This window comes from Mesoplodon densirostris, chromosome 11, assembly GCF_025265405.1.
Source record: "Mesoplodon densirostris isolate mMesDen1 chromosome 11, mMesDen1 primary haplotype, whole genome shotgun sequence".
NCBI lineage: Eukaryota > Metazoa > Chordata > Mammalia > Artiodactyla > Ziphiidae > Mesoplodon > Mesoplodon densirostris.
Window position 1 is genome coordinate 22,850,332 of NC_082671.1, and position 15,109 is coordinate 22,865,440.

At 42.9% G+C, this 15,109-nt stretch overlaps 1 protein-coding gene and 1 long non-coding RNA gene across 2 annotated transcripts in view; one reads left to right on the forward strand and one right to left on the reverse strand.

Moving 5' to 3' along the window:
- LOC132498662 (uncharacterized) overlaps window positions 1-15,084 on the reverse strand; it is a 333,526-nt gene extending 318,442 nt beyond the window's left edge. Inside the window, exon 1 of the long non-coding RNA XR_009533785.1 lies at window positions 14,547-15,084. This is a non-coding gene — a long non-coding RNA (uncharacterized LOC132498662). The remainder of the gene's footprint in view (window positions 1-14,546) is intronic.
- RASSF8 (Ras association domain family member 8) overlaps window positions 14,750-15,109 on the forward strand; it is a 131,062-nt gene continuing 130,702 nt past the window's right edge. Inside the window, exon 1 of the mRNA XM_060112603.1 lies at window positions 14,750-14,848. The gene's annotated coding sequence lies outside the window, so the exon portion shown is untranslated. The remainder of the gene's footprint in view (window positions 14,849-15,109) is intronic.

Consider the following 15,109-nt stretch of genomic DNA (forward strand, 5'->3'; position numbering starts at 1 on the left):
TAGATGTTTGTTTTTTTAGCCATGGGCCATTTTGGCACTATTTATTTTAACTTTCATATTTTAGCTTATCTTGTTAATATATATTCTAATGGAAGAACTTAACGAAAAACCTAAATTACAAATGTTACTTTACTTTGTGAGAAAAACAAAGCAACCAACAAATACACAAAAATATTCAGCAAAGAAGTACCATTAGATACGACACCAATTGTGGTATAAAAAAATAAACCATGAATATGTGTGTGATTCTACCCTCATTCCAATTTATAATTTTTTTTTGAAATTCAATGATGTTAACCTTGCTTTATTCTTCTTTCATTATTGTATTATAAAGTGACCCTGGAAGAATTTTGTTTCTTGAGACTGCATTTGATCATAAGCAGAATTTGGCCCTAATTAAAATGGGATTATTATGGGATACTATATCAAAGAAATGTGCTTCTGAGGTGGGTATTCTTTTACTTGTTTTCCTTTAATAGATATAATGCAGGCCAGAACATATTACCCCTTTCAAAGAACAACTCTTTGGAAAACATGTCTGGCTTTGGTAAACAGACTTTTATGTTTGAATGGAGGATTAAATTCGCCTTATCCATTTCTTAATATATAGAGAAATACACTAGCAGAATCAAAAAAAATGTCTAGAGTTTTGTTTTTGGAAGAAAATTACTTTTTGCTTATGTAGTTTTTGATTATTCAGTATATTTTGGTAAAATACTTTACAATAGGACATCTTGTAAAATAAATTTTGTAGTAGTTTTACAGAGTAGGCTAAGCTGCTGTAAGAAAAAGCGCCTCAAAATGCAGTGGCTCGAAGCACAGTGAACTGTGTTTGTCTCCCAGGTAACAGTGCAAGACAAGTGTCCCAGCTTGGTGGGCAGTTCTGCTTCAGCCAGTCACTGGGGACCCAGGCTGGCAATAACTCTGCCATCCACAGCTGGCTTGCAGGGTTGCTCTGGTCTAGGTGGCTACGTGGGGGAGAGGGAGTCTCAGGTCAGGGAGATCCTCTTAAGCAGATGAGGCAGAAGTTCCTCGAATCACTTGTACTCGTATTCCATTGGCAAGTACCCACTCCCATGGCCACACCTAGCTACAAGGCAGACTGGAAAATACAGTCTCTCCATGTGCCCAGGAAGAGGGGAAAAACAGAAACGGTGTACAACTGCAGTCTCCGCATATCTCTGGTTATGAAAAATTATGAATTACCAACAACATGCATTTCAAGGTTTCTAGAACGTTATACAAAACACAATAAAATGTAAGAAATAAACAGGTTAATTTTTTTCTATTATGAAAATATTCAACAAGGTAAAAACCAAGTCAGCTCTTTGATTTTATGTCACGTCAAAAAGATTTTTTTTGTACCAAACACAGAGAGGAAATACTCAACTTAAAATAAATCATGCTCTAAAAGCTGCGAATTCATTTTCTCATAGAAACAATGTTCTAAAAATGGCCAGGTTCCAAAATTACTTCAAAAGGGCTCATTTACCTCCTGTGGTACATCTGCATTGAAAAGGCAGTGGAACGCAACACGGTAGTGTAGCACTCAAAACGTGAGCTAGAAATAATTTTTTAAAATATTTATGGAAATTAATTTTAACTAGAGAAGGACGAGATGAGGGCCGTGGGGAGTGGGAAATGAATACTTTAATGAAAAGTCAAAGCGAACTTTCAGACGTATTCTGGCAGTGGTTCTTCAGCTTGAAAACACACCAAAATGTGTTTTCCTCCTTTGAGGTTAATCATAAGCAAAATGAATATGCTTATCAGCCATGCATTACAGGTAGAGTTTTGGAACAAAATGGGAGGGAGAATATAATGAACAGAGGTGTAGGAGGAGAGAAGTCTATAAGGTAACCAAGAAACAGAAGGGAAGGGAGGAAAAATCTCACATGCTCATGTCTCTAGTCTACAAGGTATAAAGAAAGAGCTAAACAGAGGGAAAGACAAAGATGAGGGTGGAAGACAGGATCCAAAACTGACATAGGCATGATCTCTCAGGGGGAAAGGATGGGGACAACTTGGGATTGAGTCTTCCCTGACCCCATCTCCAGGAATTTGATTACTGCCTGCGGTGAGGGTCTCAATTAGAAGAGGCAGCATGCAAGCAACCATGGCTAGAGAAAGAATGTTCGTGATCTAAGAGGAATGTAGGGAGTGACTGACTTCTATTTCATTTTTTGTTAATTGGCACAAGGAGAGTTCGTGGCTTAAAATTAAGAAAAGGAAAACATATCAAAATGAAAATTAGAAGAATCTTCATGGCAGAAAAGATACATCTGAACAGGGCCCTGATGAAGACACTCCTTTGCACCTTTGAAGTACACATTTGTTTTCTTCTTTCTAGCTGTTCTATTTCATTACAACTTAATAGTTCCCCTACCGCATACAACATGACTTCTGAAATGCTTGATCTTGAGTAAAACGGCAATTTTGAGCAGCTTGATCCAGGGGTAAGTCCTGTGTCTTTTCCCCGTGAGGCTGACTGACGGCTCACAGCCCACTGACTGCGGAGCTCACCAAGGGATGTGGTTTCTCTCGCTTGACAACCACACGTACTATAATCAGAGACATGACATGGGGCTCCTCTGAAATTGCCTCGAATTGCCTTCCAAGCAGTACTTGGTCTAACAGTGGCTCTGGCAATAAGGAACCATCGCCATGGGTATCGGAAGCCCACCCAGCCTTTTTGAAGCCTGAGTATGAAAAAATGATTTCTTTAACTTCTGAAAATGAAAGCACCACTTGAAAATAAATACAAATTCTCACATTGGCTGCAAACTATTTAATCAAATGCCTTTTGTGGTTTCAGAGAATATGAAGACAACCCCAAACATGCTGACACAATTTCACAAATTTCTCTTATCCCAGCTTCCTGTTGTCTTAAGTATTTTGCAGAGAGATACAAGTTTATGAGACAAGGAATTGAAATGAAGTTTAATAAATACAGGTGTTTGTTTGTATTCCATCTTGAGTCTTAACTCTGAGCCTAATAAGCTGCGTTATCTTGAGCAGGTCCTCAGACATCTCTGGATCTGATTCCTCAACTGGAAATTGAAGGGATTCGATGAGATGAGCTCTAAGACCCCTTGGCTTGACAGGCAGTAATTCAAGTTTTTCAGCTTCAGCTTTGCCGTGACAGGGGACTTTACTGGGTTTTGGGAAGATGGAGCTACTGCTTCACGCCTATGCAATACTGCCCTGAACAGACATGTCACAGCTGCTCTGGTTCCTTCTGACAGAGGCTGCTTGGATGGGCGTGAAGCCAGTGAAATTCCAGCAATAAAGACTTCTGGAAAAGCTGTCCTGTGACTCTTAAGGTTTTCCACTATAACCTAAAGACCCTCAGCCAACTTTACAAAGTGATGAACAGGCATTCCCAGTCAACACAAAGAAACCCTTCAACCACGGCTCAGCCCCTCCCTGCCACTGGAGCTCTCACTCAGAACGCTAATGCCAAAATACTGGTTTACCAGTATTTTTCATTTGTAGTAATAACCTCTGAGTGAGGAGGTTTATCAGCAGGATGGACCCAAAACAAAAACAAATAAGTGCATTAAGAAACTTTTCTGTCTCACAATGGCCCGCCTGGTACCGGTGCTCATTTCTGAATCATCACCAGGGCATCAGTGCCCTCCCTCCCGCTCCTGAGAAGCTATGTTTCTGGTCTCACACTTGACTCCCTGTCCCACCATGAGACAGATTCAGGAAAGCATCTCACTAAAAGATCAGGCCTCTGACCTGAAACTTCTGATTTCAATAGTAAGAGTAAGGATAAAGGCTACCCTGAACTGGGGCCTACTCTAGGTCAGATCACGCTATTGGTAAACATTCTTTTTTTTTTTGAATTTTATTTATTTTTTTATACAGCAGGTTCTTATTAGCTGCCTATTTTATACATATTAGTGTATGTAGGTCAATCCCGATCTCCCAGTTCATCCCACCACCACCACCACCGTCACCACCACAGGCAGAAACTGAGGCCCAGACAGATAAAATAAATTGCCCGAAGTCAGCCCCACCGGCCCCACCCTAGACGCTAATCCACTCACTTCACAGTTGACCTGGAGCCATCTACAGGGCGCTGTCCTCTGGGGTGGGTGAGAGTAGCCAGGAGGATGAAGAAGGGTTAGGAACTGACAACCAGCATTGGAAGACTTCAATCTATTTCATTCTCAAAGAGTCTATCCTTTTGATAGTTGCCCTCACTCAGGCTCGCGTCTCTGAAGGGAGCTCTGAAAAGTGCACTAATTTGCTTTTCATTTATCTAACAAAGACTCGCTCAAGCACCTCTTACATGCACAGTAACTACTGAACTGGCTGCTGGAGAGTAGGTCTGAAAGAAGAGGAGAGCATTCCAAGATGCTGCCCTCGCCCCAGGAGGATTAGAGTCCTGTAGGCGGCCTGTCAGATCTCTTTAAACCCATGTAACCTCCCAATGCATCTTCTCTTCTGCCTATGTTACCTTCTGCCGACATTAAGAAACTAGAATTATTAAATAATTCTAATTAATAAATAAATAAGATTTTCTCTCGATTTTAGAAATTTGAATTTTAATCATTCATGTGAATTTTTCACTATCTCTAAAATATACCCTAAGGATGTCCTTGAGTGCTCACAGTAAACTACTATTTGTTATGTGCAAAGGAGTTCTTCCCCCAAATCACCACTTCTTCCCTTTTCCAACTCCAGCCTATTAGAAAACCAGAAATTAAAATCACCTGCCTTGACTGACACTGCCATGGGGTCTCCAAAGGTTTCCTTTTTCTGCATAACACCCAGGCCTGGGGGTTGATTGCCAAGGACTGGAATTTTAGCTCCCATATTTCATTTTGTCTTGCTTGTTTTGCTTTTGTTTTTAATAACTCCTTTTTGTCCCCTTATTTGCTTCTACATAAAATGGCCAGACAGAACTAGACCCCTTACCTACATGGACCCCCAGAGTACAATCACAGTTATTCTTTTATTACAGGAGTAGGGGAACTGACATGCTACTCATCTTTGATTAATTTCTGACTTGGTTTATTAGAACTTGGTTCTAATAAACAGTGGCTTTTGTTTTAACCAACACTTCCCTAGGGAACAGCAGGTGCTAAAATTAAAACACAGAACCAAAAAACATCTCTGCCCTGAGGAGAATAAAAAGATTTCCTTCTTTTGACTTACTCTCTGAAGCTACCCAGGGCTGAACTGATTATCTACTTCTGTCTAGAATCACTGTAGTATTATGCAGTTTCTTCTGCAGTTTGACATGCTGTTGTGACCCCTATTAGTATGTGGACATCCCAGTTTTGAGGGCAACAAGTAACACGAGGCTATTTCTTCATAGGGCATCCACTCTTTGTCCATTTATTTGTTATAAAGCTCTAGTGGCCCATATTGCTCACAGGATAATGACTTTTTTGGAAACCAATGCTTAGAAATCAATATATAAATTGAATGCTATGAGTGAAGTCACAGAATAAGGTAAAAAATAAATAACAGAATTATATTCACTGAATATTACGTTCGTGGTACAAATTAAGCCTAACTCAATTTTTTTTTTCCTGGATTTTTTAGTTGGATTTGTGAACTGCTGTTTGGGTCATTATTAGAAGCTGGAGCAAGCCTATTCGGCCATGTCTCTTCTCTTTCAGTGACACCAATTATTTCAATTTATGATGCATATATTCAGAATATTAGAGCTAGATGTGACATATAAGGTAATTCTAGAAGCCCTTGCTGAAAGAACAATGCAGCCCCACCTGGATGTCCGGCCCTCTTGGAATAAACACACGGAGGGTACACAGGGAACAGTGGAAGAGGAAAGACCTCTGTCAGACCACGCTTCCACCTTAGAAAGGTCCCGGAAGGCAAAGGGACTCACCCAGGGTGAAAAAGCTTATTAAGCAGAAGAACTAGCACTCACTGGGCTATTTCCTAGGATGGTCCCTTACCTGGTTAAAGACACGTAGGACCAGGAATGTCCTTGAAAATGCACACTGTTGTCTTAGTCATAGTCCCCCTGTGGGTTAGGTGCCCAATTTGCTTGTAAACTGACTTGGAAACATCAGTCATTCTCCAATAGTAGGTTAACTTATTTTGCTGGGTGAGCAGTCCATGACGAGGAAGCTGTGATGCTGCTGGGGCTGCCTGATCCTCACTCCTCAGCCCTCAGCACGCTCTGGGCACCAGGTGAAAGGAACCGGCCTAACCCAGACCTCAATTTGCAATTCCCTTCTAATCTTTGTACCCTGAACCTTTGCCAGTTCTATGCTGCATTCTCTCGGCCCTTTTTGAGTCTCACCTCACTCTGATTACAGTGGTAAAGAGTACAGATTTTGAAGTCAGACTTCCTGGGTTTGAATCCCAGCTCTGCCGCTATCTAATGATGGACTCTTGAGTAAATTACTTAATCTCTCTCCATTTTGGCTTCCTAATCTATAAAATGGGTGTAATAGTATACCCGATAGGGTTGTTGTATTTAAAAAGATATTACATGAGAGGTATTTAGAACAATGTTTGGCACAGAGTATACTGAATCGGAAAATTATAATTATTGGCTTTGTTTAAAGTATATTCTCACCTACAAGCCTGTAGATGATGATGATGATATAACAATAATGGCAACAACAACACTTATGTACCAGGCACTGTGCTGAACGCTTTACACACGTTATTCCAGTTAATCACAGTAAGTCTTTACCTGCTACTAATATTATCCTCTTCCCTTCTACCCCTTATTTTTTGCAGATAAGAAAACTAAGGTCTCAAGTAGTAAGAAGCAGCATCGGGACTTGAACCAAAATCTGTCTTGGGGCTTCCCTGGTGGCACAGTGGTTGGGGGGTCCGCCTGCCGATGCAGGGGACGCGGGTTCGTGCCCCGGTCCGGGAAGATCCCACATGCCACTGAGCGGCTGGGCCCGTGAGCCACGGCCGCTGGGCCTGCGCGTCCGGAGCCTGTGCTCCACAACAGGAGAGGCCACAACAGTGAGAGGCCCGCGTACCGCAAAAAAAAAAAAAAAAAAAAAAAAATCTGTCTTGGTATCTTCCCAATCTTTCTGAGAAAAGAGCCTTAGAGTTCTTTTAAAGTTCTTTTACTTAAATGGGTTGCCTTACCTCCCATAGAGGTCAGGAAGACTGGAATCCCCACATAGGCTGAAGGGCTGCAGCAGGAGGGGCAGGGTCTCTCCCGGAAGATGTCAGGCATAAGACGGTGACACCATTAATGTCTTAAGCTGCCCACCCTGCCTTCCACCGTGTCACACGGCACCCATGTGGGCTGTACTGCTGAGGTCACCTGGACCCCCTTACTGATTTGAGTTCACTATTAGAAAATGTTCTGATTCCAGCCAAAGGGGTACTATTTGTAATCTCAATGTCAGTAGTTCTGGGGAGTCATTTATTTCTACCCCAGCCTTAGGGTAAAGGGAACACCTCTTCCTTTCCCAGATTAGGAAAAAAAAAATTATGATTTTCCTCCCTTCCTTCAGAGCCTATAATAGCCAGGATTTTGCACTCTTGCCTCACGCTCACCTAGTCTCAGTGGTCAATGTATCTTCCATTTGTCTAAACTGGTGTCTTCAGCTGAAGGTCTGGGGCTGAAGGACCAGGGGAGAGAGAGAAGGAAGGTGCCCAAGTTTGCTAGAGGAACACCACGCACAGCCTCGTCCCTGCTCCTGTACCACCTGCCCACACGTGTATCTCCTCTGGGGCTCTCTGCCCCCTTCACTCCCACATTGTACCCCAGAGCCTTCACCCAGCACCTCCCAGGACAGCCTTTGGGTGCTCCCCTGAAATGCAGGTGAATCAACAGCATGGCCTCTGACTTTCCCTAAGACCCACCAGTAGCGCCCACGCTACACCTGGCTCATGGGGCTACATTTAGGAAGGGGAATAGCATGGGAAGGATTTTTACTCTATTCCCTTTCCATACACCCACCATCATATTTAGCCGTCAAACTATGAGAAGGTGTTGCAAAGCTAAAGTTGAATGTTTGTTATATTAAGAGTGGTGGAAAAAAGAATCTGAGAAAAAAAAAAAAATATATATATATAAAACTGAATCACTTTGCTGTACACCTGAAACTAACACAAAATTGTAAATCAACTATAATTAAAAAAAAAAAAAAAAAAGAGTGGCGGAAAAGCTGTTTGAAGACAAACACAGCTCCAGCGGCCAGGGGAAATAGAAACCCTAGTGGGCAGCTGAGGGGCTGAGAGAGGAAAGATAAGCAAGCAAGTACATTTCTAGGGCCAGTGGAAGAGAACAAAGGGGGAGGTTAGCAAGTGGCCTCAGACATAAGCCTTAACCCAAAGGTCCCCTTGTCCCATCCCAGCCTGTCTGGATCTATCCTAAATTTTCCTAACATCCTTAGTTTCTTCCTTACTGGGCACTTCGCCTCAGTCACTGAAGCCACCACCAGCTGCCACTGCTTGGCACGAAAGGTAGGTGAGGAGAGAGGGAGTTCCCAAGCCTGGGCTGGAAGAAGAGATGGGCTCCGCACATCCCTAGTTGTTGTGCTCTGAGCATACTTTCCTTTAGAGACAAGGCTGCACGTGGTGCTTGGTCTCTGCAGTACTTTTAGTAGTATGCTTCAGTTGTTACAGGATCCTTAAGGGCTGGGTGTGGAGATCTAACCTATGCATACATGATGTGTCATGGGTGCTGTCGGTACCCTTCTCAGATCCCTTCCTTGGGCCAGTATGTGCATCCCTAGCTGCTGTGAGTGGTGGTTGCTAAATGCAGCTGCCTCTCTCTCAGAGAACCACCTTTGCCCTTGGGGGGAACGGGAGATGCCTTGCATTAGGGGTTACCACCAACCTACAGCCAATGAGTGACTGATAATAGGAGTGCAAAAGGCCAGTCTCTTTGCCCCAAGGGACCAACTCTGTGGTCCAATTCCTGCTCTAGAGTTCCCCACAGGATCATGCTAAAGCTGGTCTCCAGCTGAGGCCTCGTCTTGTCTTTGCTTTTATCCCCCTTACCCTATGCTACCTCCCGCGTTCCCCTTCTCCTGAGGCACACCCTCAATAAGTCACTTGCACAAGAACCCCTGTCTCAGGCTCTGCTTCCAGAGAGCCTGATCTAAGACACATGCTCATTTCATGTTTATGAGAGGTCCTTTATTGTCACCAGAGCAATACATCTCTGAGAAAACCAAGGCTGAGAAGAGGAGCAGCATGACAGGACCCTAAGCCAAATTTGGACATACAATGCAACTCAATTTATAATATTCCTGGGCCTACGCCTAAATGAAGATTTACTTATTCATACTCTAAGGTAATTTTTCTCTTTCTACAGAATATGAGTTATTATACTTATTAAAAGAATTAGATGTGTAGCATTTATTATTAATCAATACATTTGTTACAATTCTTTCAAATGTGGCTGGATGATTCTAAATTATTTTATAATAATTATTCTTACTATGATCATATAAATCTCACAGTTTAAATCAGTTGTTGGGTTGTTTTCCCTCCAAGAACTATAAACTCTGTTACTGTGGATGATTGGGTCCCTGAAAACGAGGCTCTGGTTAATCCAGCAGTGTTATAAACAGATCAGATTTCCAGTTTGCAATTAATAAAAATATAATTAAATACATAAAGTCAAACCAGAAGATAACTTAATCTTTCTGCTATGATTCAGCAGTCGTATCGGGGACATCATTATAAACCTCAATTATAGCATTGGAGAAGTGTAGGGAGATTGGTGAGTGGCATTCAGGTGGAAAGAATGCCAGCCAGTCCAGACTTTACTGCACGTATTTACAAAGATGCAACTTCTTAACATCAGGCACCACACTCACAGTTTTTCCCCAGTATTCAGATCCTAGTATAGGCTCTTGCGGAGTCCCCCCACAGTTAACCTCAGCTGACTAAATCCATTCTTCTAGCCTACAATTAAAAAACCAAGACTTTCATTTTCGTGGGATTATCCTCTCAAAAAACTTCTGCCTAAATAAGAAGTCAATCATATTTTAAATCCTATTTCTGAATATATTTGTATTTATTCCTTTTGGTATAACCTGTTATAGTTTCCATTTATAGTTTATGCTTTATTTTCTTTCTATACTGTACTTCGCTATTTAACATAATAAAATTTTCATCACCCTCCTGCTCCATCAAATTATTGGAGGGTCCTTTAAGGAGTTATTTATGATTTGGTCTCTAAACATTTTATTATTTTTTTAACAAGAAACTATCATTAAATTAAAAATTCCTACAGGTCTGAGAACTGTTGGTTGTTTCTAAAAAGGCCCTTTATGTGGGTCAAATAAATCACAATATTTATGGATCTTTGCAGTGTTTCAGTATGTGCACAAGATTTTCACTAGGAATGGTGAAGAAAACCACATTTAATTGCTTTCTACACACGTATACTGAAGAGAAGAGGAGAGATGATTTTTTTTCCTTCTAAACTTGTCAGTAACAGTGACTAAATGCAGGCTTGGTAAGATAGGCTGAATAACTTTAAATGATCCAATTTATACAAATTTTAGTATATGACTTCAGGCTTCAAGGTAGCCTTGATATCACAAGATTATTGCTGTAACTCCAGCTATTACATCTGTGTTTCAGGCAAGAATAGTGCTTGAGTCAGCCCTGCTCATAAATAAGGACACACAAATGAGTTTTTCTGGAAGGCCCAGATCCACATGGTCAACACTTAGTAACCCCTATCTGCAAGGAAGGTGGTGAAAGAAAACTTATCACTGGGCACAAAATCAGGTTTCTATTACTAAGAAAGAAGTGGAGAAGGGGAATGGGATAGGCAACTAGCATTATCTACCTAATTTTCTCTTTTAGCATCTCTTTCCTCAGATGGCCTGTGAGCTCATATTAATATTAATTTTGTCATATTAATTTTTGTAAGCCCGGAACTAGCAGAGTACCATATTTATTATGTTTATAAATTAATGACGAAAATGGAACTCTCAGCTCGTTATAGGTTAGAAGGAAGAAGATCCAAGGCAAGTATAACAGATGAGTAGGTGACATGAGTTTACTGCATTTATACTATCATTCATTCATTTAATTGTTATTTCAACTAATATTAATTGAGTTCCCAGTCTGAGCCAGGCTCTGTGTCAGGCCTGGGGGATAGAGCGATAAATACAACAGAGCCCCTGGCTTTAAGAAGGGGGTGGGGGAGAGAAGTTGGAGGAGGATAGTGAGGGCTCCACTGGTAAACAAGCAATTTCAGGGTCACATGGTAAGAGAACTGAGGAGTGGTCCTGAACCACCATTTGAGGTTAGTAAGCTGTAAGTAGTCTGGGTGAAACACAGAGTGGGGAAAGAAGCAGTGAAAGAGAAGGGAAGATAGGTGGGACTAGCCAATAAAAAAATGTGTAAGTTATACTCAGAAGTCCATAATTTACTCCTTTCAGCACACATACCTACTTGTTTCTAACAAAATGTTTGTTTCTCCCTTGGACTTCCTCATGAACGGATTTCCCAACACGTGGCCCTTAACGGATCTGACCCACTGATAAGCTTCTTCTGGCCTAAACTGTAGTCACAACTGTGTTCCATGGGTCTTATCTGAGCATGGTACAACTGTCTTCCCAGCATCCCATCTTACAAGGTGGTGTTACCTGGTGGACCTGTTTGGGAAGTGTTGGTCCAGATACATGTTTCTCAAGCTTAGCAATATGATTCCACTGACACAATAAAGAAAAAGTTGCCAGGGATTTCCAGAGAAAGGAGTTCATCCCCAGGAAGAGCAGATGTGAACTTGGTTTCTTAGTGTGTTAACACCTTGGGTTCATTTACATGGGTCACCATAGGGTTATAGGGTTAGTTGGACTAATGAGTCACCACTGCAGCAAAGACACAGGCAAAAAAGTTATCCAAATGACAATTTCACTAGTAATGAAGACAACATCTTTGCTTCCTGCAAATAATTCAATTCAGTTCATAACGTATATGGCTAGAGATGTATCTACATCAATTCCTATTTTCCTTGCCTAGCTTAGAGAAAGAGACATCCTCCTAACTATGAAACAGAAGTTACAAAGACAGCGAGAGATTTAAAGATGCTATGCTGTGGCCTTGAAGATGGAAGAGGAGGTCACAAGCCAAGGTGCATAAGCTGGAAAAGGCAAGGAAGTGGATTCTCCCCTAGAGCCTCCAGAAGGAAAACAGCCCCCACCTTGATTTTAGGATTTCTCACCTCTAGAACTGTGAGATAACACATTCTTATTGTTATTAGCCACTAAGTTTGTGGTAACTTGCTTACAGTTAGGAGTAGGAAACTGAAACTACATTCAATATGTCTCTAGGTGCTGACCCCACTTGTTCATTCTCTTTGCTCTCCATGTATGTCTCTCTCCCTTCAGATTCTCTTCTTTTCTGAATCCATCCTCTCAGATTCTTTTCTTGAAAATCAAATCTGATTACGTCACAGGGCTTGAAGGGCATGAATACTCACTCATCTAGTTAGGGTACTTTCAGGGAATATAATTAGAAAGCAGAAATAAGGGTTGTTTACAAATCCTGCCAAAGACATTTGGTGTGATCTCAGGAAGGCTTAACAGGGATGTGATTATAGCTAAGAAAGCTCAGAACAAATTATACTATATGCTGAGGAAAGAATGCATTAACCACAGGGGGCTGAGGTAGGGAAGAGATTTTTCTGGGTTTATCCGGGCTGGACAGAGGTAACTTCACTGACTTCTGCAGCCACCAGTAAGGCACACTCTGATCTGGAGGTGGGGATACCTTACCAGGTACCTGGATCCTAGTAAGTGCTTCCCCTAAATAGTGGACACAGATATTCAATCATAGCAAATTTCATCTGATTTAAATGCTGGTCACATGAAAGGCAGCTGTCATGAGTCGGTCAACTTGTTCACCTCTGGATGCATGATAAAATCGAGGGCAGGACCCTCCTGGTGACCAACAGAAACTAGATTAAGGTTCTTCTACTTGGTAAGATCCTGAGTCCTGGTTTAACAATAGCCACACTCCTTCCTGTTATCTATCACTCATCCCTGTTTCAAGACCTGCATAAAAGACGGATGACTATGGCGGATTCATTTTGTTGTGCAGTGGAGGCTAACACGACATTGTAAAGCAACCATACGCCAATAAAAATTAATAATAATAGGGCTTCCCTGGTGGCGCAGTGGTTGAGAATCCGCCTGCCGATGCAGGGGACACGGGTTCATGCCCCGGTCCGGGAAGATCCCACGTGCCGCGGAGCGGCTGGGCCCGTGAGCCATGGCCGCTGAGCCTGCGTGTCCAGAGTCTGTGCTCCACAACGGGAGAGGCCACAACAGTGAGAGGCCCGCGTGCCACAAAAAAAAAATAAATAAAATTAATAATAATAAAAAAGAATACGCCAATAAAAATTAATAATAATAAAAAAAAGAAGGATGACTCTCACAGCAAAAAAAGGGAGGAAGGTCCTAAAAAAGAAGGTGGGGTCAACACTGGCAAATGCCACAAAGGGCACCGGAAGATGGGGACTGAATTTTTCCATTAGATTTGGCAATTAGGCAGTGACTGATGTTACTCAGTGGAATTAAAGGTTGACAAGGGAATGAGGCCTTAGGAAATGTTAACATTAAGGCTGGAAAACTCCTCAGGGAAGAGGATCCATGCCCTACAGAGTCCCTTAAAAAAAGTTCCCGGGCTTCCCTGGTGGCGCAGTGGTTGACAGTCCGCCTGCCGGTGCAGGGAAAGCGGCTTCGTGCCCCGGTCCGGGAAGATCCCACGTGCCGCGGAGCGGCTGGGCCCGTGAGCCATGGCCGCTGAGCCTGCGCGTCCGGAGCCTGTGCTCCGCAGCGGGAGAGGCCACAGCAGTGAGAGGCCCGCGTGCCGCAATAAAAAAAAAAAAAAAGTTCCCTCGGGCTTTACACTTGAATCATAGAGAACTTTTCTTGTCCCCAAATCCTCCAAATGTTGATTAGCCAAAGTTGAGTCTTACCATCCCTCTCCTCAGTTCACCTCTGAGGTAGAGGAACTAATGAGCTGTGCAATAACTAAAGGTCAAAATAAAAAGAGGAAGAAACAAAAAGCCTACAAACCCAAACTCCAAACAAAACAAATCAAGCCCTGAGTAAGACGAGCGGTAACAAGTTGTGCTTCAAATGTAATATTCCCGTTTCGATGATTAAAAAAGCAAAAAAGCAAAGCAAAAAAAAAAAAAAAAAAAAAAAAAAACCGAGTGTCTGGAGAATCAAAAGGGACATTTTATAATTGGAATGCTTCCTCGCACCTCATCCATTATTCATCCTCATCCCATTTCCCTCCAAACTGATAGCTGTTCCTGAGTTGTGGGCTTGTGTGAGCACAAGTCTGGCCCAAAGACTGGATTCTGTCTGGTGGCTAGAGTAAATCGCATGCCGTAAAAAAGAGGTGGAATGATGAAAACAACACACACATCTGCGTTTCCATATAAAAGCATTGCTTTCCTTCATTGACAATTTGCTGTATATAAAGGTAGATGCGTGTGCATATGCGTGTGCGTGTGTGTGTGTGTGTGTGTGTATGTGGTGGGGTGGGGAGCGGTTTTCTGAATCTGAGCCCAGCTCTTTCTAAACTTGGTTACTCACGTCTGATTCATTCGCTGTGTTTTTCGTCTCCTGTCTCTGTCACTGCCTGCTGCTGAGAAGGGGGTCGCTGAATCATTGCCACTCCAGATGAAAAGCAATTCAAACCCAGTCCTGAGGGGATGGAAGGGCCTCTTTTTTTTTTTTTTTTTTTTTTTTTTTTTTAAAGAGTCCGCAGGAAAAGCCTCCTACTTTCCGGGGTGACGGTGGAGGGCAGTTTTGCAAGTCTCATCCCCAGGCTATGGAAAATTTTGCTTCGTGAGAGTCAGCGAGGCACCGGTCATCTCACCATTTCTGGCTTTCAGGTCCAAGGGTCTCGGCTGGCTGGGGGTGTGCGACCGGCCGGGCGGCGTGGGGGCCGTGCCGGGGGGTATGGGGCGGGGGACCGAGAGCCCGAGAGGCTGCGCCACGCTCCCCGCCGCTTTAAAAGCTCCCACAATGCAGCGCTGGCGTCCAAGTTCCGTTACACTGTCTCCCGGCGCGGGCGAACCGGCGAGGCGCGGGCGGGGGAGCAAGGGAGCGGCGGCTGTAACCCGAGCGCCCGGCCGAGGGGGGCGCCGGCGCGC